The sequence below is a fragment of the Crocuta crocuta genome, unplaced genomic scaffold, assembly GCF_008692635.1.
Source record: "Crocuta crocuta isolate KB4526 unplaced genomic scaffold, BGI_CrCroc_1.0 scaffold549, whole genome shotgun sequence".
Lineage (NCBI taxonomy): Eukaryota > Metazoa > Chordata > Mammalia > Carnivora > Hyaenidae > Crocuta > Crocuta crocuta.
Genome location: NW_027529169.1, coordinates 2,344,723 through 2,363,332, shown reverse-complemented (window position 1 = coordinate 2,363,332; position 18,610 = coordinate 2,344,723). Strand labels below are relative to the sequence as shown.

Here is an 18,610-nt window from a genome sequence, read left to right as displayed (position 1 = left end):
AATCTCTCATTTAAAAAAAAAGAAGAAGAAGAAGGAAACAGAAAAGAAAAAATTAGGCAGAAACCACAAATAAATGATATTAATATTCTACTTACATGCCATAGGCAACACGGCTTTTTAAAAATGTATCTATTTAAATAAGAAATGTGCCTCATGAATCCACCATGTTCATGAGCTAAAGATAGAGTATAATTTTTCTATTACCATTAATAAAAGCTGAACAACTTTTCCACCAAACTAGTTTTACATTCTGATCCCTTATAATCACTTCTTAGAGTCCTTGTAAATAAGAAACTTACTATAAATGACATTATAAGTTTAGAAACTATACTAAAATTCCCTCAATAGATGACTCAAAGTTTATTTGATAAAAGTTTTTTATTAGGAAAAATAGAAATAGAAATCCTATCTGATTTCCAATATTTAATGAAATGCAAATTGAATGCTTCTCCCTGTAAAACATCAGAAGGGTCAATGTGTAAGTTATTCTCTAATATTCTGATTCATGCTGTGAATGTTAATTTCTAATTCCATAGTTCATTTCTCTCTCACCTCACCACTGACAATGGCTGCTCAGCCCTTCCCTGGATTAAGGTTCATTTTCTTTGGTGATAAAGGGATTGAAATTTGGCTTTTGCTAGCTTTTCCTGAAGCAATGAATTTGCCACATTTTCATTTGAGGTCCAGTAGGTCTTACTAATCATGCAAATTTGCAAAAATTAAAAAGCCCTGCAAATTGTTTGGAGTAAGTTCAAGGAAATTGGGTTATCTCGAGCTAATATTAACATCGAGGGGGCGAGAAGAACATTGAAGCAAACAGGTAAACAGGGCTAGGGTCTTTTTTTTCTTATAACCATCTTTATTATACGTGTTTTTAAACCACTCAACAGATGCATTACAGAATTGCTATCACACCCATCCCCTGAAATAACACTGTTTTCTATGTAGCAAGCAGTTAGTACTCTTGTAACCACCTTCATTACATGTGCTTAAATACTTCTCGACATGTATACAGAATGTCCATCACATCCATTCCATGAAATAACACTATTCTCCACAAAGCAACGGGAACATGCTTATAACCACCTTCATTACCTGTGATTTTATACAATAATTTACATGCAATACAGAATGTCTAGCACATCTATTCAGGGCTAAGGTCTTTTAAAGTCATTAATGTAGAATACAGTTGACAAAGAAAGATCCTCTGTAAAAATCCAAATGTAATTCTGCATGATCAGTAATGTGAGCAGTTGACATTCAACAAATACAAACGCAATACAATTGTTATGCAACTTTAATTATGGCCTTTGCACTAGCTGATTGAGAGGAAACATTGTCAAGTAATACACTTAAAGAAAAAAAGTTAAGGATAGGTCCTCTCAACTAAGAGTATTTTACATGCAAAATGAATGGTAACAAATTCAAAGCACTATAGGTAAAACCTATAACAATAGCCTTATACATGAAAGTTGGGGAACCATATGTGAGATCCAAATTCCTTTTTCCTCAGGAAGAAGTTGGGGGTCAAGTGTCCCCTCTTGATTACAAGGCACCGTGCAGGGGTGGGGTTTATGGTAAGAGTATGTCTCAGCCTTTCCTACCCATTTCATTCTGGTATTTTCTCAGCCAGTCAACCTGTAGAAGTCGTCACACAGTTTGGATTTCTCTCAGAGAGAAGTGAACCATGTGCAGTATATCCTGGGAGGAGGGAGATTCAGAAGCCTTCTAATGTTGCCATCTTGATAATGTCTCTCATTTATTTTTTTTATCTGTCTTACCACCCATTACAGTTCATGAAAATAGTAGGTGCTCAGTAAACATTTATTTAATTAGAGTAAAAGAACATTATAAAATGTATTCAAAACAGGGCTTCAATAGTGCAAAACCCAACTGGTGACCTTACCAAATCATCTTCAGATTTTATTGATATAACTCTAAAAAAGAAATAGCTGAAGATATACAAATATGTCAGGTTCCAAAAATATTCATTTGTATGGAAGACTTCCTTCCCCAACATTGTTGAATTAAGTATTTCACTATTTTAGAAAACTGAAATTTAGCAAACTCATTTCTTTACATTTATTCCGAGTAGTAGGAAAAATAGAATATACAGGAATTACATGTAAAATAGTACACTCATAGTCGCTACTATCAAAATACTGAGTATTTGGAATCTTATGACTTTGAACAGTGTTTTATGGGCTAAGTATGGGTAGGTAAATTGTTTAGGGACAAAAGAATGGTCAAATCCACAGTCTAGAAGGAAGGCCCCGAATTTTAATCTCAACTATCACAAATATGCTTCATAAAGAGACATTATTTCTTACAGAATAGGGTTTCACTTTCTTTGGCGGACTTTGCCACATAAAATTTTAGTAAAAAGTCTCTGTGAAGAGGTTATAAGAGGCTGACTATAAAAACTTTGAAAAATACCAGTAAGGAGTGGCAACATTAAAACAGTATTGTATAAATAGTTACAGACGGAAAGGGAGGGGAGGCAAACCATAATAAACTCTTATTTACAGAGAACTGAGGGTTTATGGGAGTTGGGGGAGAGAGGAAAGTGGGTGATGGGCATGGAAGAGGGCACTTTTGGGATGAGCACTGGGTGTTGTATGTAAGCCAATATGACAATAAATTATATTTAAAAAACAAATAGTTGGGGCACCTAGGTGGCTCAGTCAGTTAAGTGTCCGACTTTGGCTCAGGTCATGATCTCATGGCTAGTGGGTTCGAGCCTCATGTCAGGCTCTGTGCTGACAGCTCAGAGCCTGGAGCCTGCTTCAGATTCTGTGTCTGCCTCTCTGCCCTTCCCCCACTCACACTCTGTCTCTCTCTGTCTCAATAATAAATAATAATTAAAAAAAAAAAAAAACAGTATTGTTTTCATTGAGCCATCTGTGACAAAGGGAAAATAGCTTTTGACATCAATTGCTGAAGTGAAACTAAAATCCAAAGAGGGAAGGGTCTTCCTACCTAATTTTTGTTTTTATTTTGTTCTATGATTGCTTTAGTACCTTCATGCAAGTTCTCAGACCTCAGAGGGCATCCAAATCACCTGATGAGACTCTTAGAACACAGACTGTTGGACCATCTTCCCAGAGTTTCTTATATAGTAGATCTCAGGAAGGACCCTAGAATCTGCCTTTCTGATAAGTTTCTAGGTAGTGTTCATTCATCTTGCCACTGAGGGGCCACACTTTGAGAACCGCTGTTCTGTACAGCTGCTAGCAATCATAAGAGGGTGATTTTCCAAAGTATTTTCTAACCTAGGAGCACTGAGACAGAATCCGTATTTCCTTTACATAAGACATCTGTTTAAATTGATGTACAACAGCCATTTATATATTTCCAGTTCTATCATAGTATGCTCATATAAAAAGACATTTATTATTTATAAACCCTGTATTATGCAACTTTCTTGCATAAAGTAAAAAATCAAAAAGTCATGTGGAAGAGTCTTTAGTGAACTTTTATTAGTTGATTTTATTATCCACAGAACCTCACACATTTGCGGACAGCAAATACATGTTGACTAACCAGTAATTCCATTTTGTATGTAATATACAGATCTAGGTTTTTATCAATCTAGTTCATTTTCCTAAAAACCTTTCCCCATATCCATCCATATCCATTATATGGAGTGTCTGGAACTCCAAAGTCATCACTAACCCTCATCTCCTGCATCCAGCACCTCCCCCCCACCTCTCTCTCTCTCTCTCTCTCTCTCTCTCTCTCTCTCTCTCAATTTCCCTTCACTTCAGCCATATCAAAATCTTAAGTTCCTGACCCTTCATATTCACATCTTTCAGCTTCCTCTGGTTTCAGGTCCTTCACTTCAGCTCATAATAAATTATGTCAACCATTTCCCCTACATTTTTCACAACTATCCTGTGTTCTTTTTCCTAGGTCACATTCTTTTGACAAAAGTCAAACCTGAATCACACCAATGATTTGGTGTCGCCATTGCTACCTCACTCTGTCTGAGGGAGCAAAATGATAGGACCTGGCAAACTGGTACTTCCACAGGGTTTTGATTTCATATCTCCACTGAGCTCCCAATTCCACACACAGAAAGGGCTGCCTTTGCCGTTCTCCTGAACAGCGATTCCAAACCTCAACTTCCCTCTCCACAGTCCTTCTCCCATCTTCTCACTCTCAGAAAATGATATTGGGGGTGCCTGACTTCAATCAGTTAAGCATCTGACTTCAGCTCAGGTCATGATCTCATGGTTTGAGAGTTCGAGTCCCACATCAGGCTCTCTGCTGTCAGCACAGAGCTCGCTTCGGATCCCCTGTCCCCCTCTCCTTCTGCCCCTCCCCTACTCACTCTCTCTCTCAAAAATAAACAAACATTTTTTTTAAAAAATGACTTTGCCTCTCACTTTACTGAAGAAACTGAAGCCATAGGTCAGCTTCTCTCTCAATTTCCTCCCCTTCTCTCACACTCTTTTTTCACAGAACAAGGATACTCTTTTTGAGTTCTGTGGTAGCCAGCCTCTAAGCTGGACCCCAGTGACCCCTGAATTGTGGTATTCATACTCATGTGTAGTCTCCTTCCACATTATACCAGGTTTAATCTGTAAGAACAACTGAATATGACAGAAGTGACATTTAGTGATGGTATTACTCCAACATTAGGTTGTAAAAGACACTGTAGCTTCTGTCTTAGGCTTCTCTTCCCATGCTCTCTCCTGGATTGCTCACTCTGGGTGAAATCTTGATATAAGCCACCCTGTGGGAAGCTCCAGGTGGTGAGGAACTTCCACTTCTCGCCAACAGCTTGGTGGGGGCAGTTGACCCACGTCCAGTCAAGCCTTCAGAGATTGTAGCTCTGGCCAACAGCTTGACTGCAACCTCCCAAGAGACCGTAAGCCAGAACTCCTCAGCTAAGCAGCTCCCAGACTCCTGACCCTCAGAAACTGTGTGAGATAATAAACGATTCTCATGTCAAGCTACTAAGCTTCTGGGTAATTCATTATGCAGCAACAGATAGTTAGTGCAGAGTTTAAACTATCCACTTCTTCTTGCACCTTCAGAGGCATCAGTAATCTTTTTCTTCCTATACTTCAGCCTTTCCTATTCTATCTGCTTCCCTTTGCTCAGTCTCCTTTCTCTCAAAAAACAAAAACAAAAAAAACAACCCAAAACCAAAAAGTCTCCTTTGTCCCTTCTGGCCTCTCATGTTGTATCCTACCTCTTTCCTCCTCTTCATACCAAATTCCCTACAGTAATGAGTTGCTGTCCATAATTTCTAACTGTCGCTCTCTCCCCTGCCCTCCCTAGTTTGCTGTTCACTTGCCCACCTTCACTGAAATTCCTCACAGAGGCTTCCAGTGAGATCCATGTTCCCAAAGCCAATGGCTACAGTAAGGGGGTTGTATCGTATTCTAAGAGTAGTGAGAAACACAAAAGTTGCGGCAAAATATGGAGGTTGGAAGCCCACACTCCTGGACCAGACTGCCTCGACAGCAGGAAGAATAGTTAGGGAAGGGCTGTGTGGTGGCCAGGAGAGACAAGATGAGGCCCTACTCCAAGGTTGTGACAGGGGAGCTGGAAAGAAAGACAACGAGTCAGAAAATCATTTTGGAGATTGAAATAGAACTCACTGATGGATTGTTTATGGGGGAAGAGGGAAAAGAAGAAACGGAAAATGCTAAGTATGAGGTTTGAGCAACTGTTAACAGATGATGATTTTATTGAAATGTAAGATTTGGGGAGAATAGGTTGGGGAGGGAAAGGCTAAAAATGAAGAGTTTTGGCATTATGTTTGAGATGCTTAGCAGACATTCAAATGAAGATATCATGAAATAAAATGGACTGTGTGGTATAGTATACTGACCACTAATACTTCCTGTCCATTTTTTAAATATGACAAGCAAATTCAAAAAACATCAGAAACTGCTCATTATTTGCATATTTCTGCAACTGCACAGAAACTACTTTCCATAGTTCAGCAGTTCTTGAGATCCTCATTTACAGAATTGGGTTCATATTTCTTGAAATTAAGGCTCAGCTAGGGTTTAATATTACATGAGCAATCAGACACAGCAACAGAGTTCAAAATCAGTGACTTGCAGAAGCAAAGTCTGCAGGGATTTTAGGCTTCTGATTAAAATATATAGACAGCACATAATTTAGGGTTAAGTTTATCTCATGTTCTGGTCCCATAACTTTAGCCCCAGAGGAGAAATAAGACCCAGCATATTAAGCATCCATCAGGGAGTCTGAATACAGAGATCTAATTTGAGTAAGGTTTTTATTAGGTCACCATGTCCTAAGCTCTCTCAGTATGAGAAAAGCAAGCACAGTAAAAACAGAAGAAATAAAATAAGCTAAAATAATAAACAATGCTAGGAGGAATAACAGTAATCAGAACTATTCAAAGAAATAGCAAAAATGAATAATTTTTCCTGATCAGAAATTCATTTAAAAATATCAAAAATTAGGGGTGCCTGGATGGCTCAGTCAGTTGAGCACCTGACCTTTGATTTTGACTCAGGTCCTGATCTCACAGTTGTGAGAGCAAGCCTGGGCTCCATGCTGAACATGGAGTCTGCTTGAGATTCTCTCTCTCTCCCTCTCTCTCTCTCTCTCTGCCCCATCCCATTTCTCATAAAAACAAATAAACATTTAAAAATATTAAAAATTGTATTGATGATAAATGAACACATAGCTAATAGAGTCCTCTATTTATCAGCAAACTAGCCTCAGCAGAGCCTTACATGAGAAAAGTACCTGATCAATTGAAACGGCAGTAATATGGCAATAACACGATATTTGCCAATTGATTTACTTTGCACTTTGCTGTACATCATTTCATGCTACATGGCTATCCAATTTAAGTCATTCAGTCATTCGGCAAACATTAATGATCATCTCCTTTCTGTCAGGCACAGCACAAGGCATTGAAATTAAAGACCCAGATCTTGTTCACAGAGATTATATTCAATGCAATAAAAATTATGGGTGATAGAGTAACTTAGCAAAATTGAAGGGGCTCCCACCTCACCCTGCAGTATGGAGTACGAGGGAAAGGGAAGTTGCATGCTAAGATGTCCCAATAAAATGATGCTTGAGTTGAGAATTGACAGTGAGTCACAGTTACATTCTCAAGAACTGGCAGAAGAATGTCTCTGACTCAAGAAATACCATATATGGAAGGGATAGCACCAAGATCTAGCAAGACACGCTGGAATATTGACATAATTTAGCTTGATGGAAGCATAGGATGGGTCTAGGGAAACAGATAAAGAAGATAAAGAGGAGGAAAAGGAAAGTCATCAAGCCTTTCCTTGGTGGATGAAGGAGCTGATTCTGACTCTAAATATCACAGGATGCCAATGGAAGGTGTTTAGTTGAAGAGGTGACATGAGCAGACTTCTATTTTGGATACCCTGCTTTGGCCATTTTGGGGAAGGTAGATTCAACAACTTGAGACTCTAGAAGCAGGGTTCTTGTGAGTATCATAGAATCATGTCCTGTAACCTTAGGAAAGGCACCTGGGCTCTCACTTAGATCTTATTCACTCATATTACAGAGTTACCTAAAAGACACTCAAATATATGATATCTGGGACCACAAAAGATTAGAAGTAGCAAATCATGAGAGATATTGCTATAAATGCAAAAGTGTAACAGGGCCACAAGGGCAAGCACAGAAATAACGAAGTGAATGAACACATAGTAGCTTGAAGGCATTCAGTAAAGAGGCTTCCAGGCTTCAGCAGGGACCCCTTAGCATACAACATGTTGTTTATGATGATAATTCAATACATATTTACTGACTACTTCTAGCTACTGGGCAATGTGTCCCCACAGACAAAAAATAAATTAACCAGGAAGTTGTATAATGCATGTTTGGAAGTTTTCTGTTAAAAATGATTTTTAATGCCTTTATTTGGATGATTAACTTGGGCAGAATCCTCAATCCCCTACAGTAAAGTTCTGTAAAGTGATTTCCTTTCTGTTTTTCTTTCAAGATCATTTAATAAACTATAGTTAATTTGAACAGAGACTTACCAGCACAGATTTAAAAGATGGAGGTGAACTGTCTTAAGAAAAAAGAAGAAGAGGCGCCTGTGTGGCTCAGTTGGTTAAGCGACCGACTTCTGCTCCGGTCATGATCTCACAGTTCGTGGGTTCGAGCCCCGCATCGGGTTCTGTACTGATAGCTCAGAGCCTGGAGCCTGTTTCAGATTCTGTGTCTCCCTTTCTCTGCCCCTCCCCCACTCATGCTCTGTCTCTCTCTGTCTCAAAATTAAATAAAACCAAAAAAAGAAAGAAAGATAAAAAGAAAAAGAGGGGCGCCTGGGTGGCTCAGTCGGCTAAGCGACCAACTTCGGCTCAGGTCTTAATCTTGCAGTTCATGGGTTCCAGCCCAGCGTCGGGCTCTGTGCTGACAGCTCAGAGCCTGGAGCCTGCTTTGAATTCCGTGTCTCTGTCTCTCTCTGCTCCACGCCCCCACTCCCCCCACTCACATTGTGTTTCTCTCTCTCTCAAAAACAAATAAACATTTAATAAATTTTTTTAAAAAAAGAAAAGAAAAAAAGAAGAAAGGAATACAATGTGACATAACCCCTACATCACCATTCACAATGGTGTATGTATGATTGAGGTAAGTCACTAACATAATTGGAATCTTACTTTCCTCACCAGTGTAATGGGGATACCACTATCCATTAAAGGGTTACTGTGACATTCAAGTAAGTAGCAACTAAGGGAAGACTTTCAGATTAAAAAGTATGATGTAGCTATAAAATCATAACAGAACATTGTCCCATGCCTACCATTGCTTGGGAATTCTCTGCTGTGCTTTTTCCAATCATCATAGCCGACCGTCACTACTGCTACCAGGCCCCTTGCCATGGGTGGCATAGCCCCTTCCCCACTCCAATGTTATCTCAACATGCCACCACCACCCAGAGACAGCCAGGGTGGCTTGGAGACAAAGATGGTGATGAAGGATGTGGATGGGTAATAGAAACCCTTCTAGTCATCGGTGACTTGCCTTCATGTTTTACTTAATCGATAGAGACTAATCCTTATTAATGCAGCAGCTAAATGTTGGTTATGGGTATTTCAAATTATGAAGATATTGTGCTCAAGCAAGACAGTTAAACAGAGACCTGACATCTGAGAATTCACCAGTTAGGAGTCAGAATTCCTAATGATAAATTATAGATATCTCTCTTTGTGCCCTGATTCTTATATTTTTGCATCTCGTTATACTTATTCCCATTTAATGAGTCCATGAAGATAGGAATTTAATTTACTTTAGTAAATCATGTATTGTACATGATAGATTAAATAACTATATTATGAAATAAGCAGTTTTTTAATTGTATTATTCATCTGAGAATAATGCTTATTACACAATTGCTTAACCCACAATATCTTGCCCATTGCTCAGCAGAAATCTCTTCCATCTTTCCCCAATCAGCTTATCTTCACAGATTTTTAACACAAATATAATTATACCCATCAGCCCCTGAAAAACTATTCAATCTTCCTCACTGTTTGTTGGGGGAAAAGTTCAAATTTCTTAACATGGCTTAAGGTGCTGCATGACTCAAACCCTTCCATCACTCCTCACCTATACTCTTTATGATCCAACCATACTGAACTTTACCTTCCTCAACTGCACTCTGGTTCCCTTCACCTCTCAATCTTTGTGTATACTGTTTCCTCCACCTCCTACATCATTTTCTTTTTACACTTCCATGAATGGGTTCCTATTAATTCATCAGGCTTCAGTTGCAATGTCACTTTCTCCAGGAGGCTCTCTCTGTCCCCTTCCACCAGTACCAAGATTGGTGGAAGTGTCCATCTTAGGTGCTGTCATCGCCTGTATTCCTCACAAGGCTGTAGGCTCTGCAATGACAGCAGTCACTTCTGTCTTGGCTTACAGTCTCTATAAACACTGCCTCTCAGGGACATGCTCTGAGAAGAGTGGATTATCTCCCCACTGTGTGCCCAGGTGCTCTTCAGATGGCTATTTCCACACTGTCTGCTCTTGGGTTGCTTTGGGTTGTTTGCCTGCCTTCTCTCCAGGAGCAGCACTGTGCCCTCCGGGCTCTATCTCAGCCAAGCTCACTGACCTTTAAAACGCCAAGCTTTAAACTCTGTTGGGTGCAAGAATTCACTAAATTCAGCCCCTCTCATTTTCCAAGCCAATGGATTTGGGGAATTCTTGCACTTTCCCCATGTGCTCCTTTCTCTCTCGACCTTCTCCACAACCACAGCACCCTCCCCTCCGTGGCATCCATGACCACATCTCTCTCTGCACCTCCTACCTTCTTCAATGTGGCCTCCTGACTCCCTTAAGTTGTAGAGTTGGTTGTGTCAGTCTTCAGACCAATTTCTGGGACATTTATGATGATGTGATAGTAACCTGTTTGTGTTCCTGGGACTAAGTGAGCTTAGTTAGGGCCCTCCTACTCCACTTCCATCTTCTCTCTCCTGGGGAAAAATCCATTTCAATTCAGTGATTAAGGAAGGAATCACTATGAAGTAGCATTTGTAGTAAGACTTGAGGGGCACCTGGATGGCTCAGTCACTTAAGCATCTGACTCTTGATTTCAGCTCAGGTCATCATCCCGAGGTTTCATGAGGTCCAGCCCCATATCAGGTTCTGTGCTGACAGTGCGGAGCCTGTTTGAGATTCTCCCTCTCTCTCTCTCCCCCTCCCCTGCTCGCACTCTGTCTTTTTCAATACATACATACATACAGGATGTATATATACATACATACTTACATACTTAAAGGAAGACTTAAAAGCTGAGAAGAAGCCATTATGTGAAGATCTAGGAGAATAGTTCAAAGGGGACCACAGAAGAATATGGCAAAACAGCTTTAAAAAAAAAAAAAAAGCCTGGAACATATGATCAAGAAGGAGATAGAATTAAGAAAAGAAATGGGCAAGGGCCAGACTATGCAAGATCCTAAAAGCCAAATGAAAGAATCAAAATTTTATTCTAAGTATAATTCAAGTGCAAATCAAAATTTTATTCTAAGTATAATTCAAGTGCAAGTCATTGAAGAATTTTCAGCAAGTTAGTGACATGATTCAACTTTTTGTTGTTTTAATTGCTTTGCTGGCTGTGCTGAGAATGGATTGTAAGAGGCAAGAAGACATAGAGAAACCAGTTAGAAGCCGATTGCAATCTTTCAGGAGAAAGATGAAATAAAATACCTTGTTAAAAACAAAGAGAGAATGTTAATTATTCCAGAGGAAAAGAGAGATGCTGATTAACTTTAAGTATTAAAAAGTTAAGGGTAAATATCAATTCTAAAGAAAACTAATATAGAAACAGAATTTATAGTTTCCAAAAAAAACAAATGGAAAAAAAGGAATAAAGAAACCTGAATCCTACAACACAAGGCACAAAAGAGTAGTGTAGGTAAGGGGCAAGGAAAGAAGGAAAAAGCATGGTAAAATATAAGGCATAAATAAGTACAAATTAGAGCATTAATTATAATTCATGTAAATGGATTAAATTTCTGTAGTAAAAGGAAATAAACCAGGTAAAAGTAAAACAGAAGCAAAGCCAGCTATAAGCTTGTAATAAGAGACGTTTTTAAAGTAAAATTAACAGGAAAAGAAAAATTATATACCAGGCTAATACTAACAGCTAAAAGAAGCCTGTGGTAAAATGTTAATATTAAAAAAGAAAAAACCATTAATAACGATAAGAAGGAATACTATAAATAATACAAGGGGGAAATTATGAACTAATAAGTATCTAACATCACATCCTTTTAATATACTGCTTGTAGAAAGTAATAATCAAGCAGAAAAGTTTAGAAAACAAATAAGAATATTAAAACAACAGAGTAAACAACTTGAACTAATAGATCTATAAAGAATCTTTCCTCTGCAAATATCAAATATATATTCTTTTTAGGTATACATGATATATACACATGAATTGACCAGGTAACAAAAATCAAAAGAAGTGTTAACAGAGTCTAAAGAACTGATGATTGAAAAAAAAAAAAAAACTACCTGAACACAGTGTTATTTAAATGTAAACAAATAGGGGCACCTGCGTGGCTCATTCAGTTAAACATCAGACCCCGGTTTAGGTCATGATCTCCTGACTCCTGAGTTTGAGCCCCAAGTCGGGCTCTCTGCTGCCAGTGCAGATCCTCTGTCCCTGTTCTGTCTGCCCCTCCCCCTTCCACATGCACAGCACATGTACCACTCGCTCACTGTCTCTCTCAAAAAATAAATAAACATTAAAAAGTAAATATATATATATATAAATTTAACACAGTATTCACTGATGCATCTTTATGATGCCATAAAAACTGCAAACTACTTAAATGTCCAAAAATCGGAGAATGAATAAAGGGTGATGTATGTATATAACAGAATGCTACAGAAGAGCTAAAATAAATCAATTAGAACTATATGTTAGCACGAATAGCTGTTCAAAACATTTTATTGAGTGACAAAAGCAAGAGGCTGAAGGATAAGTATGGTAAATTTATGCTTATGTATGTAAACTTTGAAAACACTTGAGAAACTTTATCAATTACAGTGGGATACACATGCCTGATGGTATCAAAATGTAAATTGAAAGGGTAGTCACCAAAATAATAACGATGGCCTCTAGGAAGAGAGGCAGACGTTTGGGACTAGGAAGAGTCTTTGTACATATGTTCTATTTCTAAAGGTGCAGTAAGGTATCATGCTTAAAAGCCCAGATCCAGAGCTAGCTGCCTGAGTTCAGATCCTGATGATGCCACTTTCTGTGTCCCACTTTCATCACCTGTAAATTTTAGTTGATAATATTTCCTACCTAATAGGACTATTTGGATGTAGATCAGCTAATGCATGTGCCTGGCACATTATACTGGCACTCAAGAAATAAACATTAATTGTGGTGGGGGTGTTTTTAGTTAAGTTTTTTAAAGTAATAAATGAAATATAAAAAATTGGACAACTCTTTGGAGAAGTTTGGCCCAGAAAAGCAAAGGAAAATAGTTCACAGCTATAGCAGGATGTGAGGTCCAGGGAGGGTTTATTTAAAATGGGAGATAGTTGAGTCAGTTTGTAGCTAATGAAAATAAAACAGTTGTGAGGGAAAGATTGATGGCACAGGAAAGAGATGAATTATCCTCAGGGCCAGAGTCTGACAGGAGTAGGGGAAAGGGGCTCATAGAACATGTGAAAAAATAAGTCCTTTAAAAAAAGAAACAAACATCTATTATTTCAGGAAAGAAGGAGAAAATGAAACAGACATGGAAGTTTGGGAAGAAAGGACGATGAAGGTCCCTTTTGTTAATTTTCATTCTCTCAGTGAATTTGAGGCAAAGTCTTCAGTGGAAGTTCAGGAAATGAGAAGATGTGAGTCCATGTGCAATGAAAGATCAAGCTCACTAGAGATCAGGGGCAGGATGGTGTGCCAGCGTTGAACTCGCATCCAGGGTGGGGATCATGAAGTCACATTTTTTCCAAACTGCCTGTTGTGTAGCAAACCTCTGTTGTGTGAGCATAGGCATGGCAATGAGAGAAGGTTGGCCCTTCCGGGGCTGTGGATTTGCCAAGGGATAATATAACAATTCAATTATACACAAAACTATGTGATTACCATCATTATGGATCCAAAGCAGATGAGGAGGATGGGATTGAAGACAAAGAGGGCTGAGGGACGGAAAGAAAATAGATTAAATCTCTCAGGGTCTTCAAAGAATTGTTTTCATGGATGATTGAGGAGATAAACAGGATATTTAAGACATTGCTTAGAGAATGGGAGGCATGAATTTATGTTGACATTTTTATTTTAAAATTGCAGCAGTGGAAAGTGGAGTTGAGTGGGAGAGGAAGAAATCATTCATTTGGGATGAGATGGCCAAGAGCGACACGGAGAAGCCAGAGTATTGGTTAAGTCACCACAGGATGTTGAAAGTACTCAAAATGGAGAAGTAGGTGAAACACAGTAATCAGGTTTACATTTTAGAAACATTCCTGCTACAAGAAGGAGAAGAGATTGAAAGGGATAGAAATTGGAAAAGGGAAGATCATTGCTGAAATCCTGTGAGATCATGGTGGTTCCAATTAAGATACTGATAGCATGAACGACTTGAACTCAGGTCATGATCTCATGGTTCATGGGTTAAAACCCCATGTCAGGCTTTGTGCTGGCAACTCAGAGCCTGGAGCCTGCTTCAGATTCTGCATTTCCTTTCTCTGCCCCTCCCCTCTTGAGCAAGCTCTCTGCCTCTCTGTCTCTCTCTCAAAAACAAAAAAATAAACATAAAAAAAAGATTTTAAAGATAGTGGCAGGGAAGAAGGAAAGAAATGGATTCTCTTTCAAGAGATGCTAAGGTAGTAGAAAACCTCTGTGTCTTGTGGCAGGAAGTGGAAGTGAGGAAGGAGTGAAGGCATCTCTATCAAGCAATGTAGGTAAATGCTAGTGCCATTTTTTGTAAAAAGGAAAAGAGAAAGCAAAGCTACTTGGGGAACCATCTAAACCACTGATGATAAATCACCTAATCAATACGGATATAAATATATCCCAGAATGACAAAAAGTAATACCTAGACATTAAAATTCCAGCTAAAGTTTAGAGTTTGAATGCTGATAATACATTTCAGTGGTTTGATACAGTTTCTATATAACAGTGGCACATAATGAAGGCTTTCAAGTCCAGAAGAAAAATTAAATTATTAATAAACAAAATCGCTTTTGCCTGAAGATTAAAGGACTCCCAAACATCATAAAGATTAAATATTTAAATACGTTATTTCAATTTCTTAATAGACGAGGCAATATCCGGCTTTTAAATTTGCATTTTAAAAACTGGTTAAAAAGCCTCACATCAGTGAAACTTGATTGGACTAATATTTTTGGACTCTCACTAAAAAATGTGATATTAATGTTGTGCTTCATAACAGACAACTTAAATATTAAAAATATTGAACAAATGAATATATAACTTGGTTACATGTTATATTTTCTCACTGTGAGCACAGATTTTAGAAAAAGCTATTTTCCTAAAGATTTACTCATACATATTTCTTTGCTAAATCTCAACCTTCTGAATATCATGGAAAAGTCAACATATCAACCTGCATAGTATGAATTCATTCAAATAATAACCCCATACCGATGTTAATCACTGTGATTTAATTATGGCATCTTTCCCTTTTCCAGAATATTTATGAATTATTCTTTGTGTAATCCCAAGGTACATTATTAATGCACATCAAAGGACAGTTTCGTTATAAATATTAATGACCCAGGGAAAGTAACTTTGGGCATGAAATTTCATAACACAGTTGATTTTTATCTTTAATTCCTCATATTGCCTGATTATAGATGTTTCAATTAGGGGTGAGTGTTGTTTTATTCTTTTTGATGGAAGGTTAGAAATTACAGCATTATAATCATCAAATTTCTTAAAATACAACATAATGTAGTCCACAACAGTTCTTGAAATTTCCATTCGGTTGTAAAATGTGGTCTTCTGTAATAATTAAGTACCATAATAAATTTAAGGGCTGAAGAACCGTTGTTTTATAACATTTACAAGAAGTAATTTACATTACTGAGAGGAAGTAAGGAATTTTTTAACATAAATGTAATTAGAATCCACTGGACCCCTTTTCTATTAGTCTTATAAAGACAGGTCTCTCTAATATAAATTTTTCAATAGTTATTAAGAAATTCAGTGCTTTCCTCCCCACTTGTAGTATAAGTGTTTAAGGATATATGAAGTTCTCAAGGCACTTCACCTTCAAGTTTACATTAGTAATTATCAGGGTTGCTATGTATAACTAGTGTAGCTTCAATAACTTATAACTAATTCTCCATTTTTATTTTATGTGGCTTAATGCTAAACATGAAGTACACTGCAGGAAAGTCTGCAGATAAATATTGATTAGCATTTTACCATATGAAAGTAAAGTTTTAAAAATATGTCAAAGTCTGGAAGAGTTCTAGGGAGGCTAGAAATGAACTAATGGTCAGTAAATATTTCAGACAAAGAACAATCGCCAGCTTCTGAATCAATTTCCCCCCAAATTATCAAAAGGTGGTTAATAACAATAAAAAATATTTGAAATTGTTTTTTAAAATTGCTGACCATCTGTGTCATTCCTGCCATGACAGAGCAGGAAAAATGGGTAAAAACTCATTTTAATAAGAGGTCACTGAGGGCTTGCAATGTGCTAGGCACTATGCTAAGTACTTTATTACACACTGCCTTTTTAAAGCGGGGAGAGTGCAAGCGGGGGAACCAAAGTCGGCTGCTCAATCGACTGAGCCACCCAAGTGCCCCTATGTATTATCTTAATCAGTCCTTATAACTAACCTATAAACCTATAACCTATAAACACTATATTATTGCATCCATTGGAGAGATGAGTAACGCAAGGCTATGCATGAGCAGTTTGCCCATGGTCTCTAGAGCTGATCTCCAGATGGCCATGGCAGTCTGTCCCCAAAGGCTGTGGCTCGTCGACCCCTCCCCTTTCTCTTCTCCAGGTAGGATAAAGCGGTGATTAAGAACACAGACAGGGCGCTTGCCCAATTCTTCTGCACCCAGTTTGAAAAACATGATATGCCTTATGATTGTTAAGAAATTTAGGAAATAGGCTAAATATGACTTCATAGGGTCCCTTCCGAGTCTGATCCACTCTGTGTCAAGAAACTTGAGCCTAACATCATGAATGTTCTTCACTTTAGAAGCCGACAGTAACAGAGGAAGCCTGGCAGTCAATAGGATGTAATGAGAAAAGTGTAGCCACTTTTTCTCACAAGCCTTGATTTTACTATGATTATTTTTACTTTATTTTGCTTAGAGCCTCTAATTATCTAGTCACAGCTTTGTGCAGCTGGATACAGGACACTGCTTCCTGCGACACAGTGGAAGCAGGCCCTCTTTTGCAGAAATTTTCCATTAGTCTTAAGAAACACTAGGAATTCCTCTAGCTTCATGCCTCTTACCTCTTCCTTTCTGTCCTGTAGAATGTTTATTAAATTTTTGAGCAAAAAAGCTGAAACAGCCTACCAAGGTAAAAAATCGCTTAACAGCTCCAACTATAGGTGAAAATACCTTCCTTGGCATCTCTGATCAGTGTATCCCAGCCTACATGTGAATCTCCCAGGAAGGGGAGCCCAATCAATCAGCTTATGGAGAGGACCATGTGAACTCAGAGCAGCTCTAACCATCAACCTCCTCGCTCTGAGCCATCATCTGCTCCCCCTATTATTTCTGACCTCTGCACCTAGGCAAATCTCTCTTTCACCATCAACCCTTCAACTTTTAAAGACAGCAATCCCATCACTTTTTTAGTCTCAAATGCTCCAACTAATCCCCAGTTCCTTCAAACAGTTCTAACTTGACACAAATAGCCAGACCCTCTACCGATTCTGTCAACCTACAGTGTCAGCGACCTCCTTAAAATGTGTTCCACCCCCAGAACTGCTCCAAATGCCACAGACATCATCTAAGAAGAGTCAATTACAATGGAGGGAATATTCTCTAATAGTCCAGCCATCATGCTTTCATGGATATAACAACCTGAGACTCTATTGGAATCTGAGGCAGATACATCACACAGGTCAATCACTGAGCTCACAAAGTGCTTACCGTGAATTCATGCTAATATGCTTGCAGTTCCTTTATTACATATGTGCTGTGCATTATCAATAACCTCAGCATCTCCTGCTCTACAGCCAAAGCTTTTACTCAAATTGACTTTCTCATAATTTTGCCCCATAAATGAGTAGCCTCTTGCCTCTGTATAAACAAAAAGCTAACATACGCCATGCTCTCACCACGTACAGGAGCTGAGCCAACCACTTACACCCCCGATCTCCCAGAGTCTCCACGGAATAGGGTTTCTCTCATCTCCATTTCTTCAATGAGAAAGATAAGGTTTAGAGAGTTTGCTAAGGTCACAATGCCAGTAAACAGCAAAAATTTAAACCCACCTGTGCCAAAGCCCCCGAGGCTTCACTAATCTTGTTCTTGCTAAGTCACCTCCACGTCATCCTCAAACAGGTTCTGTTTTGCAGTGGCAGCTGCTTGTTTTCTCCTTCCCCACTAAGTTATAGTGTAAGGTCCTCTGGATCCATCTAGAAATCTACCAAGCTCTTCTTTGATTCTCCAAGAACTGTCTGAAAAGAGCAGAAAGCTACTGTGGGATAGACCAAGCTACCACTATAGATTGAACACCTCAAACCGTTGCCCACACAGTTAATCCATGCCAAATTAAATACAATGAATTATAGACAATATGGAAAGAGAGGCCAGAATAATTAATGACCACTTCTCAGTCCATGAAAACTCTTACCCAGCTGCCTAGGACAGACCGTCACCATGATGAAATGTTCTTTTTACTCAGGTTTTGCTAAGCCTCTTCTGCTCTGGTCACTTGCCAACCTGCTCTGGGACATTCATGCTTTAGTATCTGAGGCTTGGTCATTATCTGCACAAAATTAGCAATGTTGACATCTGTAATTGTAAGTACGTGGTATTGATCAACAATGCCGTTGAGGAGGCTCTCCTTCTCTCTCATGTGCTCTGCAAGACAGACCTGGCACCAGTGGCTTCTCATTGCTGGGACTCGTATCTCTTTAGTTTGTGAGGCTT

The 18,610-nt window shown here is 38.6% G+C and overlaps 1 long non-coding RNA gene across 1 annotated transcript in view; it reads right to left on the bottom strand.

Moving 5' to 3' along the window:
- Nucleotides 1–17,990: 17,990 nt before the first annotated feature.
- The window catches only part of LOC144226232 (uncharacterized), a 42,372-nt gene continuing 41,752 nt past the window's right edge, over nucleotides 17,991–18,610 (bottom strand). The window contains exon 6 of the long non-coding RNA XR_013333561.1: nucleotides 17,991–18,135. This is a non-coding gene — a long non-coding RNA (uncharacterized LOC144226232). The remainder of the gene's footprint in view (nucleotides 18,136–18,610) is intronic.